Consider the following 13,247-nt stretch of genomic DNA (forward strand, 5'->3'; position numbering starts at 1 on the left):
GCCTGTGTTCTCCTTTAGGATTTTGATGGACTCCTGTCTCACATTGAGGTCTTTCAACCATTTGGAGTCTATTTTTGTGTGTGGTGTAAGGAAATGGTCCAGTTTCATTCTTCTGCATGTGGCTGTCCAATTTTCCCAACACCATTTGTTGAAGAGACTGTCTTTTTTCCATTGGACATTCTTTCCTGCTTTGTCAAAGATTAGTTGACCCTAGAGTTGAGGGTCCATTTCTGGGCTCTCTATTCTGTTCCATTGATCTATGTGTCTGTTTTTGTGCCAGTACCATACTGTCTTGATGATGACAGCTTTGTAGTAGAGCTGGAAGTCCGGAATTGTGATGCCGCCAGCTTTGCTTTTCTTTTTCAACATTCCTCTGGCTATGCGGGGTCTTTTCTGGTTCCATACAAATTTTAGGATTATTTGTTCCATTTCTTTGAAAAAAGTGGATGGTATTTTGATGGGGATTGCATTGAATGTGTAGATTGCTCTAGGTAGGATTGACATCTTCACAATATTTGTTCTTCCAATCCATGAGCATGGAACGTTTTTCCATCTCTTTGTGTCTTCCTCAATTTCTTTCATGAGTGTTTTATAGTTTTCTGAGTACAGATCCTTTGCCTCTTTGGTTAGATTTATTCCTAGGTATCTTATGGTTTTGGGTGCAATTGTAAATGGGATCGACTCCTTAATTTCTCTTTCTTCTGACTTGTTGTTGGTGTATAGGAATGCCACTGACTTCTGTGCATTGATTTTATATCCTGCCACTTTACTGAATTCCTGTATGAGTTCTAGCAGTTTTGGGGTGGAGTTTTTGGGATTTTCCACATAAAGTATCATATCATCTGCAAAGAGTGAGAGTTTGACTTCTTCTTTGCCAATTTGGATGCCTTTGATTTCTTTTTGTTGTCTGATCTCCTGTGGCTAGGACTTCCAATACTATGTTGAATAGCAGTGGTGATAGTGGACATCCCTGCCGCGTTCCTGACCTTAGGGGGAAAGCTCTCAGTTTCTCCCCATTGAGAATGATATTCGCTGTAGGTTTTTCATAGATGGCTTTTATGATATTGAGGTATGTACCCTCGATCCCTATACTGTGAAGAGTTTTGATCAAGAAAGGATGCTGTACTTTGTCAAATGCTTTTTCTGCATCTATTGAGAGGATCATATGATTCTTGTTCTTTCTTTTGTTAATGTATTGTATCACGTTGATTGATTTGCGGATGTTGAACCAACCTTGCAGCCCAGGGATAAATGTGACTTGGTCGTGGTGAATAATCCTTTTAATGTACTGTTGGATCCTATTGGCTAGTATTTTGGTGAGAATTTTTGCATCCATGTTCATCAGGGATATTGGTCTGTAATTCTCCTTTTTGATGGGGCCTTTGTCTGGTTTTGGGATCAAGGTAATGCTGGCCTCATAAAATGAGTTTGGAAGTTTTCCTTCCATTTCTATTTTTTGGAACAGTTTCAGAAGGATAGGTATTAATTCTTCTTGAAATGTTTGGTAGAATTCCCCTGGGAAGCCATCTGGCCCTGGGCTTTTGTGTTTTGGGAGATTTTTGATGACTGCTTCTATTTCCTTAGTGGTTATAGGTCTGTTCAGGTTTTCTATTTCTTCCTGGTTCAGTTTTGGTAGTTGATACATCTCTAGGAATGCATCCATTACTTCCAGGTTATCTAATTTGCTGGCATAGAGTTGCTCATAATATGTTCTTATAATTGTTTGTATTTCTTTGGTGTTGGTTGTGATTTCTCCTCTTTCATTCATGATTTTGTTGATTTGGGTCATTTCTCTTTTCTTTTTGATAAGTCTGGCCAGGGGCTTATCAATCTTGTTAATTCTTTCAAAGAACCAGCTCCTAGTTTCGTTGATCTGTTCTACTGTTCTTTTGGTTTCTATTTCATTGATCTCTGCTCTGATCTTTATTATTTCTCTTCTCCTGCTGGGTTTAGGCTTTATTTGCTGTTCTTTCTCCAGCTCCTTTAGGTGTAGGGTTAGGTTGTGTACTTGAGACCTTTCTTGTTTCTTGAGAAAGGTTTGTATTGCTATATACTTTCCTCTTAGGACTGCCTTTGCTGTATCCCAAAGATTTTGAATAGTTGTGTTTTCATTTTCATTGGTTTCCATGAATTTTTTTAATTCTTCTTTAATTTCCTGGTTGACCCATTCATTCTTCAGTAGGATGCTCTTTAGCCTCCATGTATTTGAGTTCTTTCCGACTTTCCTCTTGTGATTGAGTTCTAGTTTCAAAGCATTGTGGTCTGAAAATATGCAGGGGATGATCCCAATCTTCTGGTACCGGTTGAGCCCTGATTCATGACCTAGGATGTGATCTATTCTGGAGAATGTTCCATGGGCACTAGAGAAGAATGTGTATTCCGTTGCTTTGGGATGGAATGTTCTGAATATGTCTGTGAAGTCCATTTGGTCCAGTGTGTCATTTAAAGTCTTTATTTCCTTGTTGATCTTTTGCTTAGACGATCTGTCCATTTCAGTGAGGGGGGTGTTAAGGTCCCCCACTATTATTGTATTGTTGTCAATGTGTTTCTTTGCTTTTGTTATTAATTGCCTTATATAATTGGCTGCTCCCATGTTAGGGGCATAGATATTTACAATTGTTAGATCTTCTTGTTGGATAGACCCTTTAAGTATGATATAGTGTCCTTCCTCATCTCTTATTACAGTCTTTGGTTTAAAATCTAATTTTCTGATATAAGGATTGCCACCCCAGCTTTCTTTTGGTGTCCATTAGCATGGTAAATGGTTTTCCACCCCCTCACTTTAAATCTGGGGGTGTCTTTGGGTCTAAAATGAGTCTCTTGCAGACAGCATATCGATGGGTCTTGTTTTTTAATCCAATCTGATAGCCTGTGTCTTTTGATTGGGGCATTTAGCCCATTTACATTCAGGGTAACTATTGAAAGATAGGAATTTAGTGCCATTGTATTGCCTGTAAAGTGACTGTTACTGTATATTGTCTGTGTTCCTTTCTGGTCTATGTTGCTTTTAGGCTCTCTCTTTGCTTAGAGGACCCCTTTCAAGATTTCTTGTAGGGCTGGTTTCGTGTTTGCAAATTCCTTTAGTTTTTGTTTGTCCTGGAAGCTTTTTATCTCTCCTTCAATTTTCAATGACAGCCTAGCTGGATATAGTATTCTTGGCTGCATATTTTTCTCATTTAGTGCTCTGAATATGTCCTGCCAGTCCTTTCTGGCCTGCCAGGTCTCTGTGGATAAGTCTGTTGCCAATCTAATGTTTCTACCATTGTAGGTTACATATCTCTTCTCCCGAGCTGCTTTCAGGATTTTCTCTTTGTCTCTGAGACTCGTAAGTTTTACTATTAGATGTCGGGGTGTTGACCTATTTTTATTGATTTTGAGAGGGGTTCTCTGTGCTTCCTGGATTTTGATGCCTGTTTCCTTCCCCAAATTAGGGAAGTTCTCTGCTATAATTTGCTCCATTATACCTTCTGCCCCTCTCTCTCTTTCTTCTTCTTCTGGGATCCCAATTATTCTAATGTTGTTTCGTCTTATGGTATCGTTTATCTCTCGAATTCTGCCCTCGTGATCCAGTAGTTGTTTATCTCTCTTTTTCTCAGCTTCTTTATTTTCCATCATTTGGTCTTCTATCTCACTGATTCTTTCTTCTGCCTCATTTATCCTAGCAGTTAGCGCCCCCATATTTGATTGCACCTCATTAATAGCCTTTTTGATTTCAACTTGGTTAGATTTTAGTTCTTTTACTTCTCCAGAAAGGGTTTCTCTAATAACTTCCATGCTTTTTTCAAGCCCAGCTAGTATCTTTAAAGTGATGATTCTGAACTCTAGATCTGACATCGTACTAATGTCTGTATTGAGTAGGTCCCTGGCAGTCAGTACTACCTCTTGTTCTTTTTGTTGAGGTGATTTTTTCCGTCTTGTCATTTTGTGCAGAGGAGAATAGATTAATGAGAGAACAAAATGCTAGCAGGGTAACAACGTCCCCAGAGAATATACTCTAAACAGATCAGAAAAGACCTGAAGCAGTGGGAAAAGAAAGGGAAAGAGAGAAAAAAGAAAAAGGAAGAAAAAAAGAAAAAAGAAAAAGATAAAGATAAAAACAAACAAAAGCAGAACAAAACAAAACAAAACAAAACAAAAACAGAATGTGATCAAATATGATCAGGCTGGTTTATAGATCAGTACCACACACTAGATTTTGGGTGTATTTTGGTCTGTTAAAAGAAAGTCCCTCCCAAAATTTTAAAGAAAGAAAAACTTATATATGTACAAAAATAAGGGTTGATATAATGAAGGGATGGAATATGACTGTAAAAATGGAAATTATAAAAAATTTTAAAAAAGGATTTGATAAGTTGTTTGAAAAAAGAAAGAAGAGGATTAAAAAAAAAAAAGAAAAAAGGGAGAGAATGTGATCAGGCAGGGGAGTAGAAAAAAAACATACACTAGAGATTTAGAGTATATTTTGATTTGTTAGAAGAAACTATCTCAAGATTTTAAAGAGAGAACAACTTATATATATATGCCAAAAATACGGGTAACTACTATGAAGGGATAGAATATGACTTTAAAAATGAGAAATAAAAAAATTTTTTTTAAAAAAGGGATTGATAAGATGTGGTTGAAAAAGGGAAAAAGAAAAATTCAAAAAAAAAGAAAAAAAGAAAAAAGAAAAAAAGACAGTTAAAAAAAATAATTAACTTTGAAAGACTAAAGAATCATGGTAAAAAAGCCATGAATTCTATGTGCAGTATTCCCCTAGCGCTGGAGTTCTGCCGTTCTCATTGATCGGTAAACTTGGTCTTGGCTGGCTGTTCTCGCTGATCTTCTGGGGGAGGGGCCTGTTGCCGTGGTTCCCAAATGTCTTTGCCGGAGGCGAAATTGCCCCGCCCTTGCCGGTCCGGGCTAAGTAATCTGCTGGGGTTTGCTCTCCGGAGCTTTTGTTCCCTGCAAGCTTTCCGTACAGCTTTGGAGGCGGAGAGTGAAAATGGCGGCCTCCCAGTCTCCACCCCGGAGGAGTCGAGAACTCGGGGTCCCGCTCCTCAGTGAGCCCCCCAGAGAAAAGCCGTCAGTCACTCCTGTCTCCCCGGTCTCCGGCCACACTCTGCGCTCACCCGGCCTGTGACCGTGCCTTTCTATCTGGCACCCGACCCCGGGTGGAGTCTCCAAACCCAGCAGATCCCCGCGGTGCGCTCCCGCACCTCTCCTCCCGGGGGAAGAAGGTGAGTCTCCCCGGATCTGCCGCTTGTTGGGTCCCTGCTGGAGGAGCGGTGGCCTGACTGTGCCGCGGATCACGGTTTATAGCAACCCCGAGGTGAGAGCCCGCGCCTGGGCTCCGTCTCTGCAGCCGGCTTCCCTGCTCTGATACCTGGGAGCTCTGCCGCACTCAGGCACCCCCGGTCTTTCTGTGACCCCGAGGGTCCTGAGACCACACTGTCCCGCGAGGGTTCCACCCCCCACTTCGCCACCAGAGTGACGTCCCTCAGCGGAGCAGACTTCTAAAAGTTCCGATTTTGTGCTCCGTGGCTCTATCACTTGCCAGAAGCGGCCGATGGAGTCCCCTCCCCCGCCGTCTATCCTCCCGAATATCGCCTTGGATTCACTTCTCCGCACGTCCTACCTTCCAGAAAGTGGTCGCTTTTCTGTTCAGAGAGTTGTTGCTATTCTTTTCTTCGATCTCCTGTTGAGTTTGTAGGTGTTCAGAATGGTTTGATCCCTATCCAGCTGAATTCCTGAGAGGAGACGAAATCCAGGTCTCCTACTCCTCCGCCATCTTGCTCGAAAATACGGATACATGTCTTTCTCTGATTGACTTATTTAGCTCAGCATAATATCCTCCAGTTCCATCCACGTTGTTGCAAATGGCAAGATTTCATTCCTTTTGATGGCTGCATAATATTCCATTGTGTATATATATATATATATATATATATATATATATTCCACATCTTCTTTATCCATTCATCTGTCGATGGACATCTTGGCTCTTTCCACAGTTTGGCTATTGTGGACATTGCTGCTATAAACTTCGGGGTGCACGTACCCCTTCGGATCCCTACATTTGTATCTTTGGGGTAAATACCCAGTAGTGTAATTGCTGGATCGTATGGTAGCTCTATTTTCAACTTTTTGAGGAACCTCCATACTGTTTTCCAGAGTGGCTGCACCAGCTTGCATTCCCATCAATTCTTAAACGTCTGGGGTGCTGTGTTTTTCAGAGAAACCCACGGAGACCCTGCAAGTTTTACTGGCATCCCTGAGTCCCACAGACAGGAGGTGGCAAAGATGAGGCTTGTCCCCTCCTCTCTCATTACCCCAGGGTTTTGCTGGTGTCCCTTCCCTCCTCTGCCCTGCACGACATTTTGGGGTAAGGCCATGTGCAGCCTCGGGAGCATGCAGACATTTAGACCTGTCTTGATGGTAGCAAGAGAGAAAAAAAAATGAGTATGTGATGAGCAACAGTGGGACAACCTGGATTCAAGGCTAATGTTTAGCAGCGAAGCCACACAGTCAAGCGTCCGTCAATAGCGTTTGAAAGACCTAGGGGTCTTTCAGATGAATTTGTGCCTGAGAGTAGAATTGCGTCATTGACCTGGGACTCCGTCTGACCAGTGGACAAGACCAAGGGGGCCTCTGCGTGATGGAGCAACCTGTCACAGAAAGGCAGAGGCCTTTCGTGGGGACTGGTGAATGCCTGAAGTGGTCTCGGACTTTGATGAATGACTTGTTCGCTGTTTTCTCTCGGAGTGTGGAGTGTCTGCCTGCTTAGGATGGGAAGCAAGGCAGTTTGTGGGAATCTTACAAGGTAGTCTGGACATACCTTCCCTTCTCCCGGGAAACACGTGCGTTTTCCAGTTTAGAAAAGCACCTTGCCTCTCCCTTCTTGACCAGTGAGTGTGCAAAACTCCGTCCATGATGACATGGAATTGGGAAGGTGAATTGTGCAAGTGTGGGAAGCATCTCTGGGGGGCAGGCCATTCACCTGCTTCATCCTTGGGGTGGTTGTAGAAGGGGAAGAGGAAATGGGAGAATTAGCACAGATTGACTGCTAAGCTCTGTGTCCCTCTCCTGCCCAGTCCTCTGACTGCTTTGTGGAGAGGAATTGTCAGCATGCCCTGTTCAGAGAGGAGACCACAGCGGTGCTAGCGAGGAGGTACTTAGATCTCTTAGCTCAGGGCGGCGCTGGCTTCTTAAAACATTACAGATTGCCTCCTTCCATCTTTATACATGGATTTGATTTTTCCTGAATGCTCGTTATAGCAGTGTGTCTTCTTTCATCCTGTTATGATTTTTTGACAGCTTTACTGAGGTGTGCTTGAAACCCAAAACCCCGCACGAGTCAAAGGCATACAACTTAAAGAGTTTGGGCATCTGCGCATAGTCCCCAAACCGTCCGCGTAGTCGAGATAATAGACATGCGTGTCACTACCTCCAGTTTCCTTGTGCGCTTGTGTCTGTGATAAGAACATTTTAGGGAAGATAAGAACGTGAGAGCTACACCATTTCTAAGTGCACCGTATAGTATTGTCTACTGTGGGCACGATCTTGGATGGCAGATCTCTAGAACTTCTTTACCTCACATAACCGAAGCTTTACACCAATCGAACAACTCCAATGTCTCTCTCTCTCTTTTTTTTTTTAAGATTTTATTTATTTCAGACAAAGAAGTGAGAAGGCGCTCCAGCAGGGGGGCAGCGGGGAGAGGGACAAGCAGACTCCATGCTGAGCGCTGAGCCCAGTATGGGGCTTGATCCCAGGACCCCGAGATTATGACCTGAACCAAGAGTTGGACCCTTAACTGACTAAGCCACCCAGGTGCCCCACAGCTCCAGTGTGTCTTAAGTGAGGGAAAGCATTTTTGACTGCTTTATGGATATACATGAACCTATCTGTTCTGCCTTTTGCAATGTATTTCCCACAGTGTCAAATGCATGGTAGACGACAAGTCAACATTTGTTTTATAGAATTAGTTATAGCAGTTGGGGGAGTGGGGACAGCTTTGCATTGCCTGCTTTTCGTGCTTCAGTATAGAGTTATGTTCCATTTCTCTCTAAGGCAAACGAGACACCTCTTTCATAATTTGGCAGACATGTCTGCACATTGCTTCTTCACCCTGGTATAATCAAGCTTTGGCAGGAAGTGTAGATTGCTTTGTCTTTACCAGGTGTTGATCCTCTTAAAAGCATTTTAGCAGCTATGAACTTTTTATGGGTATGGCTTGACCTAAAAGAGGGAATACCACTTGGAAAGATGTGTGTGATTCATTTCCATTTGGAGGGACCAGCTCATTGCATCTGCCAAGCACCCGGCTGGTGGGCAGCATTCCTTTATATTTGTGTGTTTTAAATCTAAAACTTTTAATCCAGGTGATTAAGGATCCTCATATTAGGGGTGATTTATGAGTAATTAAGTAGGGTCCAACTTCTATGAAGAAATCTGTAGGAACACAAAAGGAATGAAAATACTACTATTTTCTTATATGTAAGCTAAAAGGTTTTTCCCCCCCATAAAGTTCTTAGGAACTCAGTTTTTGGCAGTAGATAACATATTAATTAATACCCCGAAGAAAATGTGCACATATAATTCTGTTAAGAATCCACCACTGGCTCTTAAATAACTGGAATGATTATTCAGGATGTGTTTGTTTGGTTCACAAATGAAAACGCTTCTCCCAGATCTTGAGCTAATCAATTACCAGAAGCTGGAAGTTCTCTCTAGTCCTTCTAGGTATTGGTGAGGAACATGAGAAATTGATGTAATCACAGTTCACTGCTACTACTCATAGATGAAGACTCAGGCAAATAATAATTGAAATATTACATATATACGTTGATAGCTTAATATGTGTGTGTGTGTGTGTGTGTGTGTGTGTGTGTGTGTGTGTGTACACAGGGGAATGTGTGTTTTCTCTTTTGAGGAAAATCCCGGTATGTCAGATCAGGCTGTCATATTGGTACCTGGAACCCATGGACAACAGAAGCAGGAAGGAGGGCTCTGTGTGTGGCATTTGTCGTCTCGGAGACTAAGAACTGTGTCTTCAGATGATGATACTTTTGGTGTACTGAATAAGTTTGATTGATTTTAGCAATGTTTTTATTCTAACTATACACCGACACATAGAGAAATGTCTACCAGATACACAATGCTGTCTTTTAAACACATATATAAAAATTATACTTCTTTAGGGGTGCCTGGGTGGCTCAGTCAGTTAAGTGTCTGCCTTCGGCTCAGGTCATGATCCCGGGGTCCTGGGACTGAGTCCCGTGTCAGGCTCTCTGTTCAGTGGGGAGCCTGCTTCTCTCTCCCCCCTGCTTGTACCCTCTCTCAAATAAATAAATAAAAATCTTTTAAAAATCATGCTTCTTTAGGAGTTCCTGGGTGGCTCAGTCGGTTAAGCATCTGCCTTCGGCTCAGGTCATGATCCCAGGGTCCTGGGATCGAGCCCCGTGTTGGGCTCTCTGCTCAGTGGGGAGCCTGCTGCTCTCTCCCCCCTGCTTGTGCTCTATTTCTCTGAGACAAATAAATAAATAAAAATCTTTAAAATAAATATGCTTCTTTAAATGATGTGTAAAAAGTCCTATTACAGGACTAGAAAAAGTATTTTGTAAATGATATTAAATTGCCTAGAAACAAATAAACTTTATCTATATATTTGAATGCAGGCACTTTTCAGTGATTACAGTGATGATAAAGCAAAAGAGAAATCATGACAAAATTCATAAAGTTCTTTCCTTTCCATAAAATGATGGCAGTTTAGTTTCCTACCCTTTCAACTCCTGACATGGCTGTGTGTCCCGCTCACTTCCACATTGCTCAACAGCTGGGAATTTTGAAACAGACCTGAGTTTAAATCTATCTGACCTCTTATTAGCTACTTTATAGTGAACATTTATGAATTGCAGGTTCTTTATCTTTTAAATGGGATTTAAAAAGGCGCTGTCATTTTCTCTTGAAGGCTCAAGAGGAAGCATATTGAAGGTCCCGGGGTAGTATCTAGAATAGTTTTCAATTAACAATAATCGCGCCTTGGATAAACCTCATTGGCTACGATACTGCCACTGTGCAAAGCTGGTAGTATCTAGAATAAAGGAGAAGCTCAAAGCTGGAAGCTGTTACTGGGTGGGTTGGAAGCAGCAGAAAGCAGAGGATGATGATTTTGATGACATGAAAGAGGATCTGGCAAGAGGTGAGCGATGCGTGATTATCAAGTCAACCCACCTGTGAGACCCATTCATGGCTAAATCACTGGCAAGGACTTTGGCTGTCCCTCTATACCAGTTTGGTGGATTTCACTTTCAAAATATGGTTGCTTTTAGGTTTCTCATCCATCAGAGAATTAGAGATGTCAACATTAATGTGGGAAAGAAGAAGAATGATAGGTATCACGAACGTATTCTCTTTTAGGTTCATGGAAGGAATGGCACTGTATTGCTGATGGGGAAAAAGACCAAACACGCCAATCATATCTGAAATTAATTTACCTTTCCAGACCACCATTTTTTGGAAAGAAAGAACTATTTCACTAAATGCTCCCAGTGGTTAAGGGACTCTAGATCATGAGCAGTTTCATTTCTTGCGAATCTCGTATGCTGATGAGGTTCAAGTGAAGCCGTTTTACAAGGTTTGCTTTATTAGATTATCAAATTTCCCTTCCCTGGGCTTAATTTGTGATGGGAAATAGAACTCATCTTTTTTTTTCCCCCTTTAGACCTCTATTTCTACCACAGGGTGTCCAGTGTGATTTTGAGATCAAAGAGTTTTATTTAACCTCTGCATCGGATCTTACATATTTCATTCATCCCCAAGCCAATTATGTACAAATTCTACTTCCTGAACTGATCAGCGAGTCTCAGAGAAGTCCAGGTTATTCAGAGAAGAGAACTTTCTTTCTTTCTTTCTTTTTTTTTAAAAAAGATTTATTTATTTATTTTAGAGAGACAGAGAGATTGTACCAGCAGCGGGGAGGGGCACAGGGAGAGGTAGAGAGGGAATCTCTAGCAGACTCCCCACTAAGCACAGAGCCCGACAGGAACTTGATCCCAGGGCTCTGAGATCATGACCCAATCCGAAACCAAGAGTCAGACGCTATATTGTACCTCGTGTTCACTTTGGAGCATTCAAAACCATTGCTTCCACTCCTTATCCTCAGAGAGCTGTGGAGGTGGCCCAAGACGTAGATGTCCCCATTAAAGGGGCAAACTTTAGAGCTTTGCATACCTTTAATCTTTGTAAATGCAAAATGTGTTTTGTCAAGGGGACTTAAGATTTCATACTATTACGCATCGAAACATTTGAGGCTCTTTTCCTTCTCAAAAGGACTCTATGGTATCAACGGTTACATATTGTTTCTGGGTTGCAAATCAAACAGCTCGGCAGAAAAGTTCTGGCATGTTTTTGAAAAGGGCAGCACAAACTGATTATTATGAATCAATCTAATAGTTCGTACTCATGAACCTGCAACGTTTCAACCCATAGGCAGTTGTAAATAGGAGCTAGGTAAGATCAAAACTGCGCATTATATGTACCACATTCAAGAACTGACTATTTGAGTTTACAGAGACCATTCAAAGACATTCTGTGGTTGAAGCACTGACTAATTCCTCCAAGTGCTTCTCTTGACTTAGGATAAGTTACTTTTATAAGTATACTAACATAATTTTCCTTGGAAAGTTTACCTGTTTCTGTTTTTAGTACACCTATAATATATTCTAATGTGTATGTCTCAGTTATAATGGTATCCAGTAGGTATATTTTTGCAAGGTATTGTGCCAAAAAGTTGATTTTCGCATAAATGATTAGTAATAAGGGGGGGTGCTCATTGAGCTGCAGACTAAGAACTCTCAGTCTGGTCCATACCTTCATAGGGAGTACAGATCTATTCAACTTCTCCAACAGGCAGTTCAGGAAGAGGAATTGAACCAATCTAAGGAATTGATTTGGTAATCATAGATTTCTAAAACAATAACAACACCATACATAGCAGTGGAAAGCTATGTAATGCAAAATTAATTAATGCAGTGCTTTCCCCTAGGGGTTTTGGATTTACAGTTAATCGAGCTAAAGTACCTGACTGGCCCTAGGAGAAAGTAGCTTGTATTCTCAATGATTTTAGTTATTTTATAAAGGTGGAAAATAACTGATTCATTATTTATTTCATTAGACTGAAAATATCATTAAAGATGTGACATGGATGAATAGCTGGAGTTCTCACTGAAACCTGATATTTATTACCTGAGGGATGGGAAGCACTCAAACTATAGACTGATGGCACATTCTTCGGCTCAGATTAATAATATAGCAGATATTTGGATTCTGTTCCTTTGACGGACTGAAAGAAAAGTAATTCAGGATAGAATTCCCCAAATAACACTGATGGGGTTAGTGGAAGTTAGAGTAATTTCAGTTTCCACAACCACACATAAGTGACGAATTTAAAATAAGAACATGATAAAGTAGTTTTTTTTCAATAACGTAGTAACCTTCCACCATGTCTAAGTGGTTTGTGTTCAATCAAATCGATATTGAGTGCCAAGGATAAGCAATGGTGATAATGCATATAACCATGTAGATTTTTAAAATAGAAATAATTAGTGGAATTCAATATTTTTTTTTGACTGGGAAAGAGTTAGAAATTACCTAATTCATGCACTTCCCTTGGAAAGTAAATATTTTACTTTCTAGGTTTAAGTGATTGAGTTCATGGCTCGTCCTTTTATACCAAGAGAGAAACCACATTGAAAAACACAAACTTAGAACACAAGGACATGTGTAGTCTCAGGATCTCTCAGATGCTTTCAGCTGTAAGTAACAGAAAACCTCAGTCTCAAATTGTGCCAAATTGGCTAACACAAGGACATTTATTATGTCACACAGGGATTTCTCAGGTAGGCTGTACCCCGAGTGTGGATGACAGTGTCCCTGAAGTTCTCTGATTTGGATTTGGTCTCCACAAAGTGTTGGTTTCCTGCTCAGCTTGACAGCAAGATGGCGGCTGTGCCCCAAGACCCGGATGTTCAGAGGAGGCTGTGAGACCATTTTTTAGATTTCTTTCCCAGGTTCTTCTTAGCAAAGGCACTCTCATTTTTTTGGTTGGGCCACATGCCAGGCTTGTGGAATTATCATGATTGCTGTAGAGGGGTCCCAACCATCTTTGGAGCTGGGAATTTGAATCCACTTCCCCAGAGTCATGTGGTGTAAGCTGGTCAACTAAATAAAACTGGGGGTTCTTCTGAAAGGAAGAAAGGGAGAAT

General features: G+C 41.3%; 1 protein-coding gene and 1 pseudogene across 2 annotated transcripts in view; one reads left to right on the forward strand and one right to left on the reverse strand.

Moving 5' to 3' along the window:
* PRKG1 (protein kinase cGMP-dependent 1) overlaps nt 1–13,247 on the forward strand; it is a 1,234,019-nt gene that overhangs the window by 259,471 nt on the left and 961,301 nt on the right. The gene's annotated exons all lie outside the window — the stretch shown is intronic.
* Nucleotides 9,954–10,067, reverse strand: LOC118555345 (U4 spliceosomal RNA; annotated as a pseudogene).

Source organism: Halichoerus grypus, chromosome 7 (assembly GCF_964656455.1).
Source record: "Halichoerus grypus chromosome 7, mHalGry1.hap1.1, whole genome shotgun sequence".
NCBI classification, from domain to species: domain Eukaryota; kingdom Metazoa; phylum Chordata; class Mammalia; order Carnivora; family Phocidae; genus Halichoerus; species Halichoerus grypus.